The 23835-nt window shown below is 50.6% G+C and overlaps 2 pseudogenes; one reads left to right on the top strand and one right to left on the bottom strand.

The window, feature by feature from the left end:
- The first annotated feature begins 4607 nt into the window (after window positions 1–4607).
- LOC101005663 lies at window positions 4608–9000 on the top strand (annotated as a pseudogene).
- A 1651-nt stretch (window positions 9001–10651) lies between these two features.
- On the bottom strand, window positions 10652–23599 carry LOC101006012 (annotated as a pseudogene).
- Between the last annotated feature and the right edge of the window lie 236 nt (window positions 23600–23835).

Here is a 23835-nt window from a genome sequence, read left to right as displayed (position 1 = left end):
TGGGTGGATCACCTGAGGTGAGGAGTTGAAGACCAGCCTGGCCAACATCGTGAAACCTCGTCTCTATTAAAAATACAAAAATCAGCCGGGTGTGATGGCGGGCGCCTGTAATTCTAGCTACTCGGGAGGCTGAGGCAGGAGAATCCATTGAACTGGGGAGGTGGAGGTTGCAGTGAGCCGAGATTGCACCACTGCACTCCAGCCTGGGTGACCGAGTGAGACTCCGTCTCAAAAAATAAATAAATAAATAAATAAATAAATAAATAAATAAATAAAAAATTTTTAAATGAGATAACTTCACAAATGCAAGTGAGTGAAACAGGACGATGGCAAGGCTGCAAGCTACTGTTATCCTCTCTCTCTGATTCTTTCCCTTCCTAGAGGCCACGGCCAGCTGACCTATTCCTTTCCCTAAGCCCAGGCTCCTGGAAGAGCCAGACCTTCCCCCATAGGGCACAGACAGATGATGCCTTCTCTTTTGTAAGGAACAAATATATTTGGGAAGAATAAGTGTCTTTGATTGTGAGAATCAGAGGCCATCCTGTTTGGAGGATGTGGTGTCGTAAGAACTGACTGATGTTCTGTATTTGTGCAAAGACCCTTCTGGTGACTGTGGAGGAGGACATGGGCCTCAGACACGGCTTAGGGGTGTCCAGGGCTGTGCTGTCTTTCCTGGGGATTAAAAGAGTGGGATTGCTTAAAACCATGGCATGGCCCGCAATCTCACAGATCTCAAGGCACGTGATCCTGTCTCAGGCCCCTCTGCTCTACCTTTCAGCTCTACTTGTCCTCAAGTTCCTCCCAGGTGGAATTTCCTTCCATGTATCTACCCTGCCCGTGAGCCCAGGTGTCTCTGTTAGGACGCTGGTATGTTCCTCTGGTTTCATAGCTCTTTGCCCACAGCAGCTCTGATGTCAGGTGGCCTGGGCCCTGCACCGATCTGTGGGAGGGTGCAGGCCCTGGGTGAGGAGATCAGGGGCGTGATGGCTCACTGGACCTCAAAGGTGATGGGAAAGAGCTGTGTCTTCTCCAGCTCCCCATATAGCAGTACATAGCATTGACACTATGTTAGGTGTTATAAGGAATCCAGAGATGATTGAGAGTACACAGGAAGATATGCTCAGGTCATAAGCAAATGCTACACCATTTTCTATCAGAGACTTGATTGAACCTCTGTGGATTTTGGTGTCCTTGGGGGTCTGGAGTCAGTCCCCCATGGACCGTGAGGGCCGAGTGTGCGTTCATCCTGGGATTGATCAGTGTCTCCTCAGAGTCTCCTAGAGGCTCAGTCTCGCTCTCACAGTGTGATTTTGTGATATTACAAGCATGTGTCTGGTCTGTGTCCCCAGTCTCTGGCACCGTAGAGTTCCTAAACCCTTGCAGTTTTCTGAGACCTGTAGGGGTGACAGGAGCTCCTTTTGTTCTGCGGTGACTCTTGGTAGGCCCCTAGGAAGCTTCAGTGTGGCCCCGGTCACCAGAAAGGCCACTCACACGATCAGACGGTTGAAACGGTCTGTCCCACCTCTGCACCCCCAGGGAGAGAAGAGGGCTGGAGATTGAGTGAGTCACCTGTGGCCAGTGATGTAATAAATCATGCCACATGATGGAACCCCCATAAAGCCCCCAAGCAACTGGGTTCTGAGAGCTCCCAGGTTGGTGACCACAGGGAGGTGCTGGGAGGGTGCGTGTGGGAGCTCTGTGCACCCCCCACCACAGTGCCCTGTGCATCTGTTCTTCTTGGCTGTTCCGGGGTAGTGTCCCTTGTAATAACCAGTGATAGGAAGCTGAATGCTTTCCTGAGTTCTCTGCATCATTCCAGCAAACCATGGAGCCTGGAGACGGGGTTATGCAAACCCTCCCTTGATGGCTGGACAGTCAGAAGTACGAGAGGCCTGGGGCTTGTGTCCAAAGTGAGGGCAGCCTTATGGGGCTGAGCCCTTAACCTGTGGGGTCTGCACCAACTCTGTTTAGTAAGTGTTAGAATTGAGTTGTGCATAAAAGCAGTTCAGACAAGGCTGGCCTTAGAGGAGATGACAGGCCTGGTGCAGATTCACCTGGGAAGGGAAGGCAGCTGATGAACAGGGGCTGGGGGGATACTCTCCTGGGCTGCCTGGAGCACTCACAACAAGCCAGTCCATGGCCCCAAAAGCAGAGTGTGTAGGGGTTTAGCCTGGCATCCAGGAGAGACTGGAGAGAAGCCCCGGTCTGCCCTCCACCTCCTGCCCTGCCCAACCTGTTCCTCTAGACTGATGTTCTCCTCTCTCCTGTGACTTTCTACCCTGGGGGGCGGGAGGGGGGTCATCTCTCTGAGCTAATAATTGATTTAGAAAAGTGAAAAGAAAGCAAAGGAAACCAAGACTCTTTTAGTGGGCTGGGCTTAGGGCTCCTTTACCAGATGGATGTCTCTGTCTTTGTTGCGTATTGGTGACTTTGGATGAACTGAATGCAGTTGCGTTCAGTTGTGTGCGCCCCACGCAAATAACGGAAGAGGCGTCCAAAGCCCCAGGCTCACCAAATGCAGGAGAAGCCACCCTCTAGTCATCTAAAGTGTGCTGCTGCCTCACCTACAGGCCCAGAGAACACTCAAAATGGGTGTTGAATTCCAGGCCCGAATCACAGCACTGGGGGAGGAAACTGCTCTGGGCCCATCCGGGCAGACCCACTCCTCCTAGCACCTAGATCCCTCCATCCTGGTCTGGGACTACCTGTTTTCCATCAAACTTACAAGTTTTTTTTACTCCACCTACAACCCAGACATTGGCAGAGTTTCCCTCCCGTCCTTAGAGATAGAGGGTCAAACCACATGTTTGGAGGTTTCAAGATTTCTCAGAAGTCTTTTTCTAATTTTCTGGTATTAAATAAAAAAATAGAATGCACAAATGAAACAGACAAGGCGATGAATTTTCACAAAGTCAATACGCTGTGCAAGTAGGACTTAGGTCAGAAAACAGATTTATCCCAAATTTACCTGATAAGAGGACCCCAAATGCTCCCCAGGGGTGCTGACTGCTCAGCCTCGTACCCCATGACATCTCCATATGTGCAGCGCCGCCTCCCCACAACGCCTGTGGAAGGCCTGGATTGCTGCCACGTGACCTTGGAAATGTCATTTCTCCTTCTGGCCTCATTTCTCTGTCTGCACCATGAAAGTGTTGAAGTTAAATGACTTCATATATTATCTTCCTCCGTTGATCCTTCCAGTGGCTTCTCTTTATATCCAGATTCAAACCCAAGTACCTTTCTTGCCTATGTAGTAGGCAGCCTCCCTAATGGCTCCCTGTGATCCACACCCCTGAGATACACATCCTTGTGCAACGCCCTGCCCGGAGTGTGCACTAGACCCTGTTCTAATCACAGAATGTGGCAAAAGTGATGGGATATCTCCTCCCAGGTTTGTTTTTTTTTTTTTTTTTGAGACGGAGTCTCGCTGTGTCTCCCAGGCTGGAGTGCAGTGGCGTGATCTGGGCTCACTGCAAGCTCCGCCTCCCGGGTTCACGCCATTCTCCCGCCTCAGCCTCCCAAGTAGCTGGGACTACAGGCGCCCGCCACCTCGCCCAGCTAGTTTTTTGTATTTTTAGTAGAGACGGGGTTTCACCATGTTAGCCAGGATAGTCTCGATCTCCTGACCTCGTGATCCACCCGCCTCGGCCTCCCAAAGTGCTGGGATTACAGGCTTGAGCCACCGCGCCCGGCCTCCTCCCAGGTTTAGTTGTTAGCAACCATGGCTGACATTTTCCCAGATCTTCTCAGCTCTCTCTTCCCCCCTCTCTCCCTCTCTTCGCCTCCTCTCTCTTTCCCCCTTCCTCTCTCTGAGCCCTGGCTCTGGGGAGCAGCTGCTCTGTTAGGAACTATCCTCAGGGGAGGCTCCTGTGGCTTAGGACCCAGAGAGGACAACAGAGGGGAACCTGGCCCTTCAGTCCACATGGAATCCTTCCAATAGCCCCATGAATGAGCTTGAAGGTGGATCCTGCCCCAGTTGAGTCTCAGAGGAGACCTCAGCCCAGCCCCCTGAGAGACCGTGTGGTAGAGCACCCTGTTGAGCTGGGCTGGGCCTGGGCCTCCTGTGGAAACCAGAGATGGTGAGTGCCTGTTGTTATGGGCAGCTATGGGTGGGGCAGTGTTTCCACACAGCAGTGGGGCCCTCATACAGCAGACCTGGCCCAGGATCTGCTCCACCCTTCCCTCCCTCCCCTGCTCTGCCCCCAGCTCCCTCCAGCCACACTGTCACCCTTTCTAAGCTTCTTTCTGGACAAACTCATCTGCCCTGGAGCCCCTGCACAGTTTCACCTCCCCACACTGTGCTGGAAAGGTCTGCAGGGCCGGCTGCCTCTTATCGTTCTGCTCATGGCATGAATGTCACCTCAGGGAGGCCTTTTCAGATCCCCTCACCAAGAAGTGGCCCCCAGCCTCCCCTGCAGCAGTTGCTTTACTTCGACACAGCACTTGCTCATTTCCCCACTTACATGTTTTGTGGTTTGGTCCCTCTCCCCCTCCAGATGGTGCCTTCCCAGAGGGCAGGGACCATACCATGTCTGTCTTTTTCACGGGGGCACCCAGGCTTAACTCAGGCCCTAGAACAAGGTAAGTGCTCTGGGCATCATGACTGAATGAGTAAATGGGAGGATCTGGAGCCCCTCGCTCCCACATCCTACCACGGACCAGCTCGGACTGTGGAGATGGATGCTGACAATAGGAGAAGAAGGTCAGGTTGGAGGCGGGGAATGGCCTGAATGACCCCTGGCTCTTCCCTGGCTCAGGTGCTCCCGTAGAACACAGTGGGCACATGTCTCCACCTGGTGGCCAGAGCTAGCACTGCATCCAAAGAAGGAAAACCACGACACAGAACTTGCAAGGCAAATCCACTCTCCTGCATCCCAGGCAGCAAAAATCCAAGAGGATTGAGAGAAATATCAGAAACCCTTCTTACCCCTACTGCCAGCACTGTCCCGGGGTCCAGACACTTCCAAGGCCTCCTCACCACATCCAGGGAGGTGGCCCCAGCTCCACTTCCATAGTAGGAGGACCCGAGCCTCCTACACTGGCGTCTTTGCTCTTGTCCAGGGATGCACGGTCCATGCTCTGCCATGTCCTGCGCCGCTCCAAGTCTCAGGACACCAACTGCCCTGCCTTCCTCTGCTCAGAAGGACCTCCAAGGGTAGAAAGCATTTTCTAAGAACCTCGGAGCACAGCGGGTCATCTATGGAGAGCTGGGGCAACGGAGGCTTTCTGAGCCTGTGGGAGTCTTGGGGTGACCCACGCCCAGCACCTCAGTATGTGGAGAAGGAAACTGAGGACTTCTCTCTTGTAGCCCCTTCAGTCGAGGGAGCTCATCCTGGTGGAAGCTGCCCAGAGCAGTGGACACAGGACTCCAGGCCCCGCTCTCCCCTGACTGCCCTGGAGGTGGCACCAGACCAGGCCGACCCCGGGGACCTTAGGGATCCCCCAGCCTGGCCTCTTGGCATCTCTTCCTTTCCCATGCTATGGGCCCTGGTCATGGTGCTGGTGACTGGATACTGCTGTCTGTAGCAGAGCTGCCTCAGCCTCTTTCTTCTTTCCCTTTGTTACCTCCCCAGGATCCGCTTCTCCTCCCACCCCACCCTTAGTCATCCCTTGTGATGTCAGCTTGTGTGCGCCTGTGGGTATGCACCTGTGGGGATGCTGAGAGGAAACAGCCTCTCCTGGGAAAAGTGAGCGGGGATCTGCAGAATTTTAGGGGCTCCCATTCCCAAAACAACCCCATGGGATATGGTTCAGCTCTGGCCTAGGAAGCGGTAACTGGACTCTGCCCATGTCCTGTGTCCTGGGCCAGCCCCTCCTCTCTCTGGGCCTGGGTTTCCCAAGTGTCTAATGAGGGGTTGGACTGGAACTGCACATGGAGGCCTCACCGTGGACCCTGTCCGACTCCTCCATACTTGGTGGGTGTATGGGATGTGCTCTGGGTGCCCTTGGGCCTCCTAATGAGTGGACATGTGTGGACTTTGAGGGGGATGCCTGGGCCTCATGTCCATGGCCACACGTGCACACAGGGTCTGCATGGGCCCCAGGTGGCAGGTGCACCAGAGCCACACTGCACAGCACATTGCACGGTACCAATGGTTCCTCCAGCGTGTATCCCACATGTCCCCTGATTCCTGTCTCCTGCAACCAGGAAGTAAGCCAACCTTACTTAACCACATGGACTTGGGGGAAGGGAGTAGTTCCCCAAGAGGAAACTGGACCTCTGTGACTACTAGAAGTGGCCATGGATGTGGGACCGGTGAGAGCCCCAGATCTTTATAATCATGCCAGTCGCCTACACCCCTGGCTCTTTTGGAGCGTGTGTCTCAGGGAAGGGCAGGACTGGTCCCAGCTCACAGAGATTCAGGGAAAAGTGAGTACCTCAGCTGGAGTTAGATTTGTCTACACACGCAGAAAGTTCAGAACAGTTGTGGCATAGACCAGAGAGAATGCTTTCTCTCTCCTGTTAAAGAACTCTGGAGGTGGCTGTCCATGCTGACCTGGGTTGTCCCCATGGCCATCAGCCAGCACCTGTCCTGCTGTCCCAGAGTCTCAGTAGCTGACTTCTGTCCTCAATGCTGTCTCTGGACCCCAGAGGGCTGTGCTTCAGAGGTAGGCAGAGGAGAGAAGGAAGGACCGAGACCCGCTCAGCTGTGTGAGTTCCAGGCAAGCAGCTTCCCCGAGCCCCTCACAGTGCCTCTGCTCATGCCCAGTTAGCCTGGACTTGTTCTGGTCACCTTAGCTACAAGGTAGGTTAGTTAGCAGCAGTAGCCTTTTTGCTTGGCAAATTGCTGCCCAGGATAAAACCGAGCCCTCTGTTCTTAAGAAAGAGGGAAGTATGAAAATCCCGCGTGAAGACCAGCGTTGTCTCCCTACACTGAACTGCAAGATGAAGGGGAGGGACTGAGTTACCCTTCGATAAATTGGGAATTTATTTGTCTAAAACAGACTCTCTTTTCTTGGTATTTATTCATTGAAGAGAGAGAAAAAGTCACGACTCTTAGCCGGGATGTGTGAGTAGGACGGCTGTTTTCAGTGCCTAAGCAGGACGATAGGAAGCAATGTGTTGGCTTCTACCTGCCTGTAATTTGTAAGGAGCTCTGAGAAAATCCTCTTCTGTTTCATCAATGGGGGCAAGGCCAGCACAGGGGTTTATGGAGACGTCTAGGCAAGCAGCATGTTCCTAGAAGCTAAGACTAATTTAAATCTCTGTAAACTAAAAAAGTAGAATGCTTTGACCCCACCGTTTTGACTAGAGATACTTTAATTCTCATAGTGAAGACTAATAATACAAATAATGCATGCAAAATGGATAATGGTTAAAACTGTATGTGGTACAACTTACGATGACTAAAAATTGTTGGAAGAAAAAGATTTTGGAAAATATTTTGTTGTGTTTAATTTGATCCAGAAAAGTTGACTTAAAGAAATACTGATTCCTGAAGAAAACTTACAATAGCAGAATCTGTAGTCAGTTAATTTTGATGTGGCCCAAAATGAAGTCATTTAAATAAAAAATCAATAATCCTGATACAAATAGTTCTGGTGAATTAAAAATAAGAGTCAATGAGCTAGAGGCTGGGCCTGGTGGCTCACATCTGTAATTCCAGCACTTTGGGAGGCCGAGGCAGGTGGATCACTTGAGACCAGGAGTTGAAGACTCACCTGGCCAACATGGTGAAACCCTGTCTCTACTGATAATACAAAAAGTAGCCAGGCATAGGTGAGGCATGCCTGTAATAACAGCTACAAAGGAGGCTGTGGCAGGAGAATGACTTGAGCCCGGGAGGTGGAGGTTGCAGAGAGTTGAGATGATGCCACTGCACTCCAGCCTGGGTGACAGAGCAAGACTCTGTATATATATATTAAAAAAGTGGATGAGTTATAATTGGGTTTCTATCCTGTAGTTTTATAAAATGGATCAAGGTTTTAAAATGTCTGAATAAAATTTGCCCTGGACAGCTGCCCAACCTTGACCTGCTCAATCTCTTCCAGACCTTCTGCCAGAAAGGGGGCCTGTTGTGCACGCTTCAGGGTAAGCTGCAGCCCTAGGACTGGATGTTGTTGGCCAGACCGCTGCAGGACCTGCAGACACTACTGCTCATGGCTCTGTGGCAGGCCTCCTGCTGCCCCCACCACTCCTATGGCCTCTTCTTCTGCTACCGTGTGGAAGCCCTAACCCTGTGTGGCATCAATAGTTTCCGCCAGTACCAGTATGACCTGGTGGCAGTGGGCAAGGCTTTGGAGGGCATGTTCTGCAAGCTCAACCACCTCCTGCAGCACCTGCACCAGCCGTTCTTCCTCTACCTGCTCCCCACCCTCTCTCGTTTCGTCTCCATCGGCCTCTACTTGCCTGCCACTGACTTCTTGCTCCTGGTCCTTGGTTTCAAGGCTCTGAAACTGTGGATGCAGCTGCCTGAGGCTGGAGCGGGCCTGGAGGAGCCCGGGGGGGGTCCCTGGCCCCAGTGTCCTGCCTCCCCCAGCAGAGGGTGGTAAGCCCTCAGGTCCCAGACAGGGGCTGGATGGTGCGGAAGCTGGTAGCCCTGATCTGCCTAGCACTGCAGCTGGGCTGCATCATCCTCACCAGTTTCTCACTGGACTTCTTGCTGGCTGCCACTATGGTGCCTGCTGCTACGCTCGCCGAGCCTCATGAGCCCCGGACCCTCTATACTGCCCTGCTGGCGCTGACAAGCCCGGCGGCCACGCTCCTTGGCAACCCATTCCTGTGGCAGGAGCTGCAGGAGGCACCACTGTCACTGGCTGAAGGCTGGCAGCTCTTCCTTGCAGTACTGGCCCAGGGTGTGCTGGAGCACCACACCTAAGGTGCCCTGCTCTTCCCACTGCTGTCCCTGGGCCTCTACCCCTGCTGGCTGCTTTCCTGGCATGTGCTCTTCTGGAAGTGAGATCTGCCTGTCCAAGGCACCAGGCTGGGACAGAGACTCCCCAAGGACCCCATTCTACCTCCTTCCGGGGAAATAAACAAGTGCCTGTTTCAGCTGCTTTAAAAAAAAATGCGCTGGAAAACACTTTGTTAACAAAAAGATTTAAATATTGGTATAATTCTGATTTAAATGTTTTATTTAGCACAGAATCAAATATAGCATAGGAACAAAGTTTTCTGAGACAAAATGGCTGGGTTAAAATGGGTTTAAATGTCTAGAAATATACTTAGCTAAGTTAGCAGTGTGGTTAAGTTTTTACTTATTTTGTTTTTGAGATGGAATTTCACTCTTGTTGCCCAGGCTGGAGTGCAGTGGTGCAATCTCGGCTCACTGCAACCTCCACCTCCAAGGTTCAAGTGATTCTCCTGCCTCAGCCTCCTGAGTAGCTGGGATTAGAGGCACTCGCCACCACGCCCAGCTAATTTTTGTATTTTTAGTAGAGATGGGGTTTTGCCATGTGGACCAGGCTGGCCTCGAACTCCTGACCTCAGGTGATCCATTCTCCATGGCCTCCCGAAGTGCTCGAATTACAGGCATGGGCCACTGCCTCTGGCCAAGTTTTTTTTCTTTTTTCTTTTGAGATGGAGTCTCGCTCTGCCGCCCAGGCTGGAATGCAGTGGCGCCATCTAGGCTCACTGCAACCTCTGCCTCCTGGACATAAGCAATTCTCCTGCCTCAGCCTCCTGAGTAGCTTGGATTACCGGCACCCACCACCACACCTGGTTAATTTTTTATATTTTTAGTAGAGATGGGGTTTCACCATGTTGGCCAGGCTGGTCTTGAACTCTTGACCTCAAGTGATCTGCCTTCCTTGACCTCTCAAAGTGCTGGGACTACAGGCAAGCCAATGCGTCCGGCCCCGGGCCAAGGTTTTAAGCAGATGAATTAGTTATATTGTACTGAAGTACCAGATGACTCCCCCAGATTTCATTGACTTCACATATTTTGGGCCCACCAGAGCTTGCTGGCTGGGCATTCAGGATAGAGGCTGCTCCCCTCTGCATGGCCATGCAGGAACCCAGAATCTTTCCATCAGGTGCCTTCGGTCATCTCTGGGACCTCCTCCCACCTGCATCTACCGGTAGAAGGGGAGAGTGTGAGAAAGGCATTGGAGGCTTTTGTGGGCCAGCTCTGGAAGTGGCTCACGTTAGTCCATTGTCTCCCTTTGGCAAAAGCTGGTCATAGGACTACACCTAACACAAGGGGACTGTGAACTAGACTCTTTCTCCTCCCTCCCTCCCTCCCTCCCTCCCTTCCTTCCCTCTTTCCTTCCTTCCCTCTTTCCTTCCTTCCTTCGTGAACTAGACCCTCCCTCCCTCCCTGCCTCCCTGCCTCCCTGCCTCCCTCCCTTCCCTTTCTTCATTCATTTATGGTTTAGGCCCCATAGCGTACAGTCCTCTATTAGAGTGAGGGTCCCGAGGACCAGCCCCCATATATGATGGGTCCACTTGAGCCTCCTTAGGCGCCCCATGAGGGAGTGATATTTTGGGTAGGGAGACAGGGACCTCGCCCGGCCTGACACCTGAGCAGGGGAGCCGCCCCAGTCCCCACCCCCACCCCAGCAGAGGGCGGGGCGCGAACCGGAGTCAAATCTCTGGCCGGGTCCAAGGGCCTGAGCGCCCGGTTTAGGCTGGAAATGGTCTAGTTCTCAGAGGTGGTCTGGTCCCTAACCAGGCTCAGGCCCAGCCCCAGCCCGGCACCACCTGGAAGGTTCAAGTACGTGGAGGAGAGGAGTAAGGCGGACTTGGGCGTATGGAGAAAGGGGTGAAGGGAAAAAGAAGACTTGCTCTCAGGAGGGACCGTGGCCTAGGGGCGGGAACCACGGGTCCTGCAGCGGGCGTGGCCGACTGTGCGGGAGGTCGCGGATCCACAGTGGGCGAGACCAGGCCCCAGCCCCACCAGGGCGCGGGGTGCACGGCCAGGTGGCGCCCCAGCAGCTCCTGGTGAGAGAAGACCTTGCAACAGGCGGGGCAGGGCGCGCTCTGGCCGGTGAGTGCGCATGTGCACATTGAGCGAACTCTTCTGCGTGAAGCGCTCGGCGCAGACAGCGCACTGGAAGGCGCGCACGCCGGTGTGCGTGACCGTGTACTTGAGCAGGTAGTCGCGCAGCAAGAAGGATCGCCAGCACACGGCGCACTGGTGCGGCTTCTCCCCCGAGTGGATGAACGTGTGCTTGGTGTAGTTTTTCTCTGAGCTGAACGTCTTGGGACAGTGGCCGCACTCATAAGCAGGTGGCTCGGCACCTGGAGTGCGAGCAGAGGTGCCTGAGGGGGCTGTGGTGGGAGCAGCAGAGGGAAACGGGGCTTCCCACAGCTGAGTGCTGGGGACTGCCTCGGGTTGGAGTGTGGGGTAGAAGGCGGGTGAGGGGGCAGGGCTGGCCCGGATGGTGCTGAAGGGAGTGGTGCGGGGGGTCCGGGAGCTCCCAAGTGAAAGGGGAAGGGTGCGACAGGCGGCCCTGAGGTCTTCACGCCAGGCGGGCGGGGTCCAGCCAGTATGCAGTCGGGCTGGACAGGGGTCTCGGTGGGACAGCCTTCGGGGACAGCGCCATCTGGAAATACGTCCTCTGCTGCCCCAGATCCCCGAAGAAAATCCCTCCCGCACCACTGTAGTCAGCGAGGCCAGTGGGTGCAGGGGACTCCTCGCACGAGCTGTCAGCAGCAGCAGTGAGGAAGCCGGCAGCACAGTCTGGGAAGGAATGAGGGGCCTGGCTCTCTCCCGGGCCGCCACCTTCGCCGTGCTCGCCATCGGTCTCATCGTCAGTTTCTTCGTCATCGTTGTCACCTCGGTCGTCAGGGGCCGCGGACAGTGAGGGATCAGCACCAAGCCCCTCGGATTTGGCAGGTGTGGGGGGCGCAGGCAGCTGCAAACGCGCAGGCTGGCGCTGCTTACAGCTGTGCGCGGCACAGGGGTGCCCCGGGGGTGCGCAGCCAGCAGGTGGCGCCGGCGGGGACGCAGCTGCGCAGGTGCCCGTGGCGGGGGCACAGGGGTGGGCAGGGGCGCGGGTGCAGAGGTGCTTGGGACTCGAGCGCCTGCGATAATCTGTGTGCATTTGTGATAACTGTCTGTATGCGAAGCACCGACGAAGCCGTGTGCACCTGCAGGGCTTCATCTTGTGCCACAAGGAGTGAACTGCCGTACAGGAACTCGACTAGCTGGCGCATCGTCTGCACGGGCACCACCGAAGGTACACGGATCTCAGAGTGGCCGAGTAGCAGCTTGTCTTGGAAGGAGGGCGAGCCGACTGCCAGCCGCAGCGATGTGCACGCAGCGAAGCTTCACGAATGCACACAGTCACGTCGCTGAAGTGCCCACCCAGCTTCTGCCCATTGAGGGTCTCAAGCAGAGAGCTTGAGAAGTTCTGCGGGTGTATATGGCGCACAGCCTCTGCAGCCGCCAACGCCGACTCCTCTTCAGGCTCCAGGCCCGGCCGTGGCAGCCTTCTCCTCCCCGACTCCAAGGCGGCACTTCCGGGCGCTTCTCTTTATTTTTATGCAGTTTTATTGAGATATACTTTACATGCTATCCAGCCCGTCTATTTAAAGTGTACCATGCAAGGGGTTTTTGTATATTCACAGAGTTGTGTAGCCATCACCGTCATTTTAGAACATTCATCACCTCAGAAGAAACCGTGTGCCCATCAGCAGGCACTGCCCATTTCCCCGATCTGCCCCGACCTAGGAAATCCGTAATCACTTTCAGTCTGTGGATTTGCCTGTTCTAGACCATTCATATAAATGAAGTCACACAACACTGGGTCTTATGTGACTGGCTTCTATCAAAGTCTGCAAAGTTTATTCATGTTCATGGCATGTATCAGTAGCTTGTTACTTTTTAGGTTTGACTTCTGTTACTTACCTTCACCATATTTTATCTCTTCTGCAGTTTGTGGGATTTAGGTTGTTTCTACCTTTTGACTATTGTAAATAATGCTGCTCTGAGCATTCACATACAGGCTTTTCACATGATTTCATTGCTCCAGATCTAGGAGTGCAGTTGCTGTATTATATGGCAACCCCGTGTTTCAGTTTTTGACGAAGTGCCAGACTGCTCTTCAAAGGACAGCATCATTTTATATTCCTGCCAGCAATGTCCAGGGGTCCAATTGCTACACATTCTCACAAACACTTACTGTTATCTGTCTCTCTAGTTATTGCCTTCCTGATGGATGTGGAATGCTTTCTTATTGGTTTTGATTTGCACTGTTTAAATGAGTTATAAGATTGGGCATGTTTTCGCGTGTTTATTGGCCGCTTGTATATCTTCTTTGGAGAAATGTCTATTCAGATTGTCTCTCCATTTTAAAATTGTGTTATTTTCTTTTTTACTATTGACTAGTAAATGTTCAAACACATGTGTGTGTGTGTGTGTGTATATATATATATATATATATATATATAGAGAGAGAGAGAGAGAGAGAGAGAGAGACAGAGCCTTGCCCTGCCACCAGGCTGGAGTGCAATGGCATGATCTTGATTCATTGCAACCTCTGCCTCTGGGGTTCTAGTGATTCTCCTGCCTCAGCCTCCTGAGTAGCTGGGACTACAGGCGTGCACTACCACACCCGGCTAATTTTTGTATTTTTAGTAGAGACGGAGTTTCACCATGTTGGCCAGGATGGTCTCGATCTCCTGACCTTGTTAGTCCACCCACCTCTGTCTCCCAAAGTGCTGGGATTACAGACGTGAGCCACCATGCTCGGCCCAAACATATTCTTAAACAATTCTCTTCTTAGATATAGGATTTGCAAACATTTTATCTCACATTGTAATTATTTTTTCATTTTCTTGAAAGTCTGCTTTGATACACGAATGTTTGTGATTTTTATAAAGTACAGTTTATGTATATTTTCTGTTATACTTGTGGTTTTGGTATCATATCTATAAAATCATTGCCTAACCCAAGCTCACAAAGTCTCAGTCCCATATTTTCTCCTACGTGTACTAAACTTTTGGCTCTTATATTTAGGTCTTTGATCCATTTAGGGTTAACTTTTATAAATGGTGTGAGGGAGGGGACTAACTTCAGTCTGTACATGTGAACATCAATCTGTCCCAGGACTTTTTTTTTTGGCAACATAAGCTTTATTCAGGGAATTTATGTACAGGGAGCCCAGGAGCAGCAGGCGAGACAAGAAATCCCCTCGTGTTTGTCAAACGCATGCAGGTTATATGATATTCTTCCCAGAGCAACCTCCACTTAGCAACCTCTACCAAGAAACCCCCACCTAGCCCAAAACAAAAGGGCTTGGTTCCTTGCATGACCTCTGATCCAAGGAATGTGCCAGCGCTGAAGTGTTCCTTATAGGTATGATGTAAACATTTGGATTAGCCTTTTGTTCAGCTGGGAACACTGAACAAAAATTCACCAAGGAACGTACAGTCATTTTCAGAAGATGCTTGAGTTGTAGCTGTCTGACAGGACAAGCCAAACCTGCACTGCACCCCAGCATACCTTTGAATGGCCCTCAAATTCTCACCACACTGTTTTTCTGTGGTTTCCCTGGGGCCAGTTTTGGGGAAGAGCATTGCTGCCAAACAACCCAGCAGCAATATAAGCCACAACAAAGGATTGTAAATGCAGTTGCAATTACACTAGATACAAAGTTCCCCCATGTGTCTGGGACTTGATTAAACCATGAGGTGATAGGACCATAAGACAAAGACTATGACTGGACTCTGGTTATCTAAAGCCAGCATAGCCTGTATTATGTTATGAGAGTAGTGAGGGCTATATACACAACATTTTGTTTTAATTAATGCACAAGTTCCACCCTGGGCAGAAGTTATGTGATTTTAGGTCATATGTCCTGGGTCACACAATTTTGCAGAGGAACACACCTGACTCGATGGTTTCTTCATTGAGAAGATTAAAAGGATGATGAGTATCACAAAGGCTGCAGCCATGTGTTTAGCCAGGGCCTCAGTTGCCACTCTGTGATTATGGTTGCCACTTTGGACATAAACGTGGCCAAAGGGAAGAACCACCAGGATGCACGTTTCTGTTGATGTCTACCTTCTACTGTTTCCCAGTAATTGAGGGTCGTGTCTAAATGGGGCACTATGTGCTCTGGCCATTCAGGATGCCCTGAGGTGCATCTGCCAGTCTAAATAAATGGCAAGTAAGGCCAGGTGTGGGTGCCGCAGGCCCACAGCCATCTGCATGGGGAGGGGGGGGCACTCACATGTAGGGACTTGTTCTACATCCCAGCTGTGTGTCATTGCTTTAGTGTCCCAGGACATTTTTGAAAAGACTATTTACTGCCCAGTGAATTGCCTTGTCTCCTTTGTCAAAGTCATAACAATTACTGTCCTCATTTTTGTATCTGGTCACATGTTCCTAGTTGGTAATTATAACTACCTTCTTGTACTACCCATTCTGTATTCCCTTAGCTTTCAGCAAGAAACTCAGTTGGTCTTGGTTCGTTATATGGGATGATGACCCAAACCTGCCTTCCTGAAGGAATTGGGCCATTGGCAGCTGTGCTTGAATTGAGTTGTTGTAGTTTTCTGTTAAATTAATCACAGGGCATGGTAGTAGGTAGCACTGAAGACACCTTAGAAGATCTCCTGTATTCCAAAAGTATTCTTTCTTTTTTCTACTGTGGAGTAGAAGCAATTTCCCCTTGGTAGTCAGGATCAACCACCCCTGCCAGCATGGTAGCTCCCTTCTTTGCCTGTTTATTCAGAGGCATGAGGAGCTCAGAGTGGACAGGGATTATCTTAACTTCCAGTTCAGTAGAATCATTTCTTTGTATTCTGTGGGATGCAATCCTCCTTTTGGGACCAAGACTTCTAGACCAGCAGAGCATAAGATTGAAGGACAGGAAATGAAAATTTTGCTAGTGCGTCACTAGGGGTAATAGTGATGATGAGAACCAATTTGTGTGGGAGACCACAAGGATGGATAAGGCACTCTGTAAGTCTAGACAGTAGTGTAATTTTTATGAAGTACAATTTATCAGGTGTAAATTGTATGGTGACAAGAACATTGAGGGTAGGAGGGGAAATTCTCGTACATAGTGTCTGTTTCAGTGAGAACGAGACCCTGCCCCTTCTATGATGGAAGTGGTTCAGAGCCACAGCCAGGTTTCCTTGGGAGTGGAAGTCCATGTTGCAGAGCCCAGGCATCACCTCCGACCCCGCCACCATGGCCACTGTATCCATGAGCCCATTGAGCAATGACAGGGGTGGCTGGGGAAAGAAGCTGAGTGGTGTCCACACAACAGGTCATCCTATCTGCTTGATTATTGAAATCCTTCTCCACCAAGGCCACATTTACATAGCACTCAATGCACTCTTGCTTTTGATTTACTATTTTACTAGGTTGAACCAGTCCTAGTGCCTTATAATTGGGTTTTCCTATCATAATCGTCCTCCATCCATAGGTGAGACAACGAACGTAGGGATGCTGAAAGTTGCTGAGTATGTGTCTATTCCAACCACAGGGTGGATTCAGGAACACATTGGATCCACTGTGATACAGACATGAGCTAACACTCCATCCACCAGGTGACCTCCATAAGTCCCTACTCCGGTGGACCACAGTGATGTTTTTGGCCTCTGGAATTCCTGCCAAATCAGAGCGAGTGTCCAGTAATTCCCCAAATATCTGAGAATTTTTTTTTTCCCCCAAGTCACAGTCATTCTGGCAGAAGGCTGTAGGTCCCTTTGGGGAAGACTGAGAGAAAGATTAACAATGTAAAATTTTGGCAATGTGGCAACGTACTTCCCCAAGATCACCCAGCCTCCCCTTCACTTAAGGGGTTGTGAGCCTGTGAACTGGCTCAAGTCTGGGAATTGACTGAGGGTTTTAGATCTGTGTGTCATTAATTTGAGTTAGTCTTCTATTCAGTTGACCTAGAATTCTTCATTTTTTAAAGAACAAGTAAGACTTTGGTACAGCCCATTAGCTCTCCCCTGTGGATACCGTGGACTGCACAATGTTGTGGGTTTCTGTGAGTCAAACCATTCTGACTGCTGCTTTAACACTGCTTTCCACTGTGGTGATCACACTTACCTCATCTTTGATGATTAAGGACAGCTCATGTTCCCTGCCACCCCAGGATTCAATTATCCTCGTTTTATTTAAAGATCCCAGTCCAGTAGCAGCAGTTCCTGCTGTAACATTTTGCCTACTGAGAGCCCAAGCTCAAAGCTCTTCCAGGATACTGGGCTCCTCTCACAATATTCTTTCTCGTGATCGTTGTGAGAAGTATGTTCTCTAAACCCTCCAGTGTGAGTGAGCAGGTCTGACATAATAAATCCAATCTTCCTCATGTGCACAGGAAAGTTATGTGCACAACCTTCCTGTGCACATAAACCAAGGAAGTTGTGGCATCTCAACTTTGTGTACCTTAGGTAAACTCTGATTCTGTTTCAGCCAACCAACCAAGCAACCAAAGAAACAAGCAAACAGCCAACAAATCAACCAACAAGCAAGCAAGCAAGCAAGCAAGCCACAAACCGACCAACCAACCAAGAAAGCAAGTAAGCAAGCAACAAACCAACCAAACAAGCAAGCAAGCAAGCAACAAACCAACCAAATAGCCAAGCAAGCCATGAAGCAACCAATCAAGCACCAACCAACCAACCAGGCAACCAACCAAGTAACTGATCAAACCAACCCTTGGAGCCCTTTCGAGAGCTTTGACCTGCAACCCTGAATCCAGAATCTATTTAGTGGGCCCACATTAATACATTTAGCCTAATCCAACTTTATGTTACTTCTGCCATTGTGCCACACACTTAATATCCATTCCCACAGTTACTTTCCAGATTTCTTTCTATATAAATTGCGTGTGTGTGTGTGTGTGTGTGTGTGTGTGTATAGAAAGAGATTGTCAACTGAAAAATCACACAATTTATAAATTTAGAAAAGAGACTTTTATTTCTTATAAAGGTTTGCAGCCTGCAAGGTGGCCATTATGACAGGCTGGGAAGTGTGGCCTACAGCCAAGGCCAGAGGCAGGCACTTCCAGGGAGGGAAGGAGAGGACAGGAATTTGAGCCGAATGAGTTGGCTACATATACATATTCAACAGGATATCGGAGAAGCTATATCATTTTAATGAGAATACTCATAAAAGAGGTTCTAACACATGCGTATTCAATAAACATGCATGTTCATTCTGGGGTGGAGACTTGACATTTAAATGTATTATAATTAGGCCCTACACATCAAAAAGTGAAGCAGGGACATGAAGGTACACAGCCTCTGTAAAGGCACAGCCTCTAAAACTGGCCAGAACCAGTCCTTGGAGGATGGTCTCTTATTAGGAGGAAGTTACTGAAATCAGTCCCTTGTCCACTGAAAGCTGTTGTTAAGGTTGGTGGGGCAGGAGGTCAGTTACTCAGCGCCTGTGAACTGGGTGAGTTGTAATTGTTTTAATCCTGCTTCTCTCACGGCCAGTGCTTGCTTGGCTGCTAGAGAAAAATAAAAACCATGTGGTAGTTAGAACCTAGTTCATTCGTTAAGGGTAGGGTGCAAGACTTAACCCTTGCCTGGCATGGCCCTAGGTCCTGTTTATAATTTGGGGTCTTATTGCCACAAAGAGTCTGTTCTGTCAGTCTCACAGTCTCTATTTTAACATTAATGCTTTTCAGTTGTTGAGTCTAAACCATAAGAGGGAGGGACGTACAGGGAAGTATGTCTGACCTCCTGTCCTGTCATGGCCAAGAACTCAATTTTAAGATTTATTTGAGGTTCGTTGGCCAAGAGGGGGTCTGTTAAGTCGGATGGGGGGCTTAGGATTTTACTTTTAGTTCTCAAGGAAGAGAAAAGAACTTAATCTATTGGCCCCTGTGACTGTGTGTAACATGGCTATGACCTGTGGGACAGACTTCAGGCTGGCCCCCAGGAAAATTCTATGCTGTAGTAAACACATCATGAACATTTGTAACAACATGTACATAACAATGTCACAAAATACTTTCACGTTGACACCTAGATGAGTGTTTTATTGAATAACTGATGATATAACCTAGCTCATTTGATGCCAAGACTGACCATCACCACCATACCAAGGTCATCACTGATCAGAGGCTTTACCCAAGAAGGGGGTGGTGTGCAGACCCAGCAGTGGGGAGGAAAGGTGCTGCAGAAGAGATGGGTGCCCAAATAGGCCCCTGAGGGGACATAATGCTCACTAAGTGGTAAGTATAGACTTAATGCAGACTGTTAGTTTATGCCCTGTGCAAACGGGACCCCATCCACTTGAGAGTCCAGGGTCTGTTTGGGTGGCCGGGATAGCCACTTGTGAAGGTAGAAAGGAAAATAAGCCACCAAATTGGTAGCTTTCTGAGAAATAGACATCGTGCTTAGAATCTCCATTTTCCCCACAACCCAGAGGAATAAGTATTGTCATCTGCATTTTATAGCTGAGGAATCTGACTCAACAAAATTAAATTACTTGCCTAAGCAATTAACAATTAACCAAGTCTTTCTGACTCAGAAATGCAGTTGTTGCCTGTTCATATCCAGCCCCTATATTGGGGTCAAGATCTGCCCTGTTCTCAATGCAGCAGGTCACACTGGACTCCCAACACTGAATCTGGCTCAAGGGGACATCAAGCTTGACTGGGTCATGGGGCTCAGGAGCATCATTCTCAAAAATAGCAGCACAGGAAGAGGCGATGGCCCTAAACAGCATTTGCAGGCAGATTCCATGTTAATCATAAAGGTCAGGACTCTCTCATTGTCTGTCTCTATCTCTGTCTCTCCTCTAGGGCTGACCCCACACTGGACACCTCTGCATCCATGTCCATCACACACCACAGCTGCCTTTTCTTCTTCTGCCTGCTCATGGGAAAGTCCCCTCCTCTCCTCCGTTTTCTTCTCTTCCTGCCCTATCACACCATGCACTTCTCTTCTCCCTTTCCTTAAAAAACCACCATTAACTTTAAGAGGAGGGAAAGGGGTGGCTCTGGCAGGAAAAGCCAGAATCCCCTCTAGACAGCAGAGAGAGAGAGGAACGGCTGCATGTTTTCTCCCCCAGTCCGAGGCACTGGGTCTTGGCTGGGGTGCAGGTTCCAAGCTGTTCTCCTGCTGTGTCGGTGAGTTCTGGTCAACCTGCAACCTCCTGATGTGGCCACTGCAGTTTGAGTCTTCAGGGACTCCCCATGGCCTGGAGTGCTTTGCCTTGCTTACACGGGAGAGGAGAATAGATTTATAGAGAATATCATCTAAATCCAACTTGGCCATTGACCACACTTGCCAGATGGCTGTAGTCTAAATCTACCATCGTAGAAAGACGGGGGAGCTTGGAGCTGCACAAACCCGGGTCTGGAACTGGCTCCTTACCTTGGAAGGTGAATAATCCTGGCAGGACTCTTAGCCTCCCTGGGCCTCAGTTTCTCTATCTGTTTCATGTGAATGAGGATCTCTGCTGGGTGGTTGGGTGATGTGGGGGCTGTGTGGGAGCAGTCTATCAATACAAGCTGAAATAGAAATATTTCTCCACAGAGTATGAAGGTCAAATGAGAGAATACACTTAAATTAAATGGAAAATTAAAATGGCAAAAAAGACAAAGCTGTACTGAAAGTTCCAAGCTTCTCTATAAGGAGCTTTTTGACTATGAAGGAATCCTGTACTCGTTCCCCCTAAATATAAAACAAAGAGTTGAAGGAGGCAGAAGGGAGAGTGATGCGTGATGGGTGAGGACTTTGCCTGCTGTTGCTGGCTTTGAGGATGGAGGAAAGAGGCCACAAATTTAGATGCTGGAGCCCCTAGAAGCTGGAGAAGGCAGGGACCTGATTCTTCCCTTGAACCTCCAGAAGGGACACAGCCCTACCAGCACCTTGACTTTAGCTGGGTGAGATCCTCTTAGGACTTCTGGTAACCAGAACTGTAAGACAGAAATGGAAGCCACTGAGTCTGTAGCTGTTTGTTGCAGCAGCAATAGAAAACGAATGCAGAGCCCAAGAAATCACTGGTGATGAGATCGGGAAAGTGGGCTCAGGAGGTCTGGATCCGTGATGAGATGGTTAAGTGGGCTCAGGAGGTCTGGATCCGTGATGAGATGGGGGAAGTGGGCTCAGGAGGTCTGGATCGCTAAAATAGATTAAAATAAAACTCCGGAAAGTCAGATCGTAATAAAGATAGTTAAAGAAATGAAACAGAAGGAATCCCGTATTAATGAATAAAGAAAATAAACTCAGAATAGATCTGTAATAAAGATAAAGTAAACTCAAAGTCAGATCCCATAAAGGTCGAGAAAGTAAACTCGAAAGTCAGATCCCATAATGAATCGAGAAAATGAAACTCAAAGAAGTCAGATCAATAATAAAATAAACAAAGAATCTCTGTGATGAGATCGTTAAGTGGGCTCAGGAGGTCTGGATCTGGGGTGGGAATCTGGAGTGGAAGGGGAATTCATTTGTTCATTGTCTATCCTTTTGCGATGATTGAATTTTTTAATATATATATATGTGAATATTCACAATAAAAGTTTTTTCCAAAATAAAATAAAAGAAACAAAAGGGGCTTTTTGCAACCCAATTCCCTTCTGTGTCTGAGCCCACTTGCATTGAATGAGTCTTTCTGCTAACGTCCTTATATTTGAGTGACAATCTGAATGTCAGTGACCAATCAGAGCAGAGGCAGACCTTGGAGTGGGCAGGGCGTCCTGAGGGCCCTGTTTCCCGCCATGAGGCATAACCCTTTAGGCGCCAGACCATGGGGAGGTCCAGGAGTTGCAGGGGAGGGCCATGCATCTGCAATGGCTCTCAGGGGGCTCCCGGTGGTGGCAACTGATGAACCTGCACAGTGGTGCTTCAATATTGTCACAACCCTGCTGTCTCTCATGCCCTCAAAAAGCATTTCTCTTACCTGTGACAGATTTCCTATGCCTAACAGCTTGCAAATATGTTCCAGGTTAATGAGAATAGTCTCTCGGAGTCATACCTTCCTGCTTGGAATCTCAGTTTCCCCAACTGTCTCCAGAGAGGTTAGGCTAGAAGGCCCCTGAGCCTCAGACCCTTTATCGCCCTCCTGTCACCCAGACCTGACCTGGGTCTTGCATCCTGGGTGCAGTATGACAGGGGTGGGCAGGGGCTGGCTCTGGGCCAGAGGACCCTTTCTGATGGACTTCAGTTGTCGGCTTTCCAGGGGAGACTGATCAACCTCGCAAGAGTCATAAGGTGAGCAGCAGTGGGCAGATCCATCCCCCTCATCTTAGATTTATGGGGATACAGAGGGAAGGAGGAGACGCTCCAGGAAGACTGGCGGGTGGGAGTACCAGGTTGAAACCAAGGACACCTTCCTGGAGGAGTGGCTGTTTGAGCCAGCTCTGAGAACAGGTGGGGTCTGGACAGGACTGGAGAAGACGAGGGGGTTTCCTATGAGCAAAGACTGGCCATCACCCCATCCAGCACCCCCACCGGGCCCCTCCGGCATCCCTGTCCAGGCCCTGTCACCACCCCGTTTTTCCCTCTAGCCCCAGGAATGCAAAGTAACCAAGAAGGTCCGCTGTTCCAGTTGGCTGCAAATAATTACAACCTCGGGCCCAAGCAGCACTTAGGTCCTGGTTTGGGACCATGAAGCAGCTTGGTGAGACTGTGTAAGGCCAGGGCAGGAATTGGGACAGTAGGATTGTATTCTCCCTGGGGGCCCGCCTCGGAAAGCCTGTGGCTGTGTCCTCTTGGTCAGCATCAGACCCTATGGTCTGGCAATGCCTGGGACACCCAGACCTCACTCTGGACAGGCCCTGGGAGGGGGCCCTGGTGAGACTCCTGGTAGCCTCACAGCCACCCTTCTGTCCGTAGCTACAACCTGTCATGCCAGCTGGCGGCTCCCTCCCAGTTGGCTGGGAGCACAAAGGCCAGGAAGACAGACATCACCCACCACAGGGGCCAGTCAGGGCCTGAACCAGGGCGGGCAGAGGTTGGCTGCCTTGGGCTATGGATGGGCTCAGGGAGTCAGACAGCAAGGGACTAGCCTCCAACCCTACTGCTGACCAGCCCTGTGACTGGGGAGAGTCATCTTACTTCTCTGGGCCTCAGTTTCCCCCTCTGTGGAGTGACACGAAATCATCTCTCAGGAGACTGGGATCAATAGGGCCCTGGCGATTGACCAGGCACTCAGCACATGCCTGCAGCACACAGTGCAGGGGCTGTGGTGGGCAGGTGGTCTGAGTCCCTGGGGGAGGTACCCGTGTGTGCCTGCCCTTCCGACCAGCCACCAGGCCCTCAGGGCAGAGCCCACTACCAGCAGCGGCTCACACCCCGAGACCAGTTCAGAGGTGGCCTCTACCTTAGCGGCAGGGACACCACAAACACTTTCAGCTGGTACTAGGGTGGCTTCTCCAGCTCCCACGTGGAGAGGGAGCCCACCTGAGTCCCACTCACGTGGAGTCTCATGCCCCTGAAAGTGCCATTCACCACTGGCCAGTCTCAGGAGGCCGCATGAGAGGGGGGTCACTGGGGAGGAGATGGGGGGGAACAGAAAGGGTGGTTGAATTTTTGTATAATAGGCAGTGCAAGTGTTCACCATTTGGGAGGGGAAATGTTTGTTATTATCAACAATGCCACACTTGAATATTATACTAAAATCCAGTTTCTCTATAACCTGGGAGTTGCTCTTTTGTTCTTTCTTTTCCTGTCTTAATTAAAATGAGATGCAGACTCTCACGGTCCACAGTCGATTAAGACATCTTGCAGGGCCATCAGGTTATGTCTTGGAGAGCAGGGTTTTAGTACCATCAGCCTGGCAAGGAGCCTGGCCTGCCCCTCAGAGCTCCTGGGACTGCGAGATTTGGCACATTCACAGGGCACCGCTACAGCCTCTGAAACATGCTGTCTTTAAAGACATTTGCAGGCTGGAAGCGGTGGCTCACTCCTGTAATCCTAGCACTTTGGGAGGCTGAAGCGGGTAGATCACCTGAGGTCAGGAGTTCGAGACC

The sequence above is a fragment of the Papio anubis genome, chromosome 14 (assembly GCF_008728515.1).
Source record: "Papio anubis isolate 15944 chromosome 14, Panubis1.0, whole genome shotgun sequence".
In the NCBI taxonomy this organism is placed as follows: domain Eukaryota; kingdom Metazoa; phylum Chordata; class Mammalia; order Primates; family Cercopithecidae; genus Papio; species Papio anubis.
The sequence above is the reverse complement of the archived record's forward strand: the minus strand, read 5'-3'. Positions and strand labels throughout refer to the sequence as shown.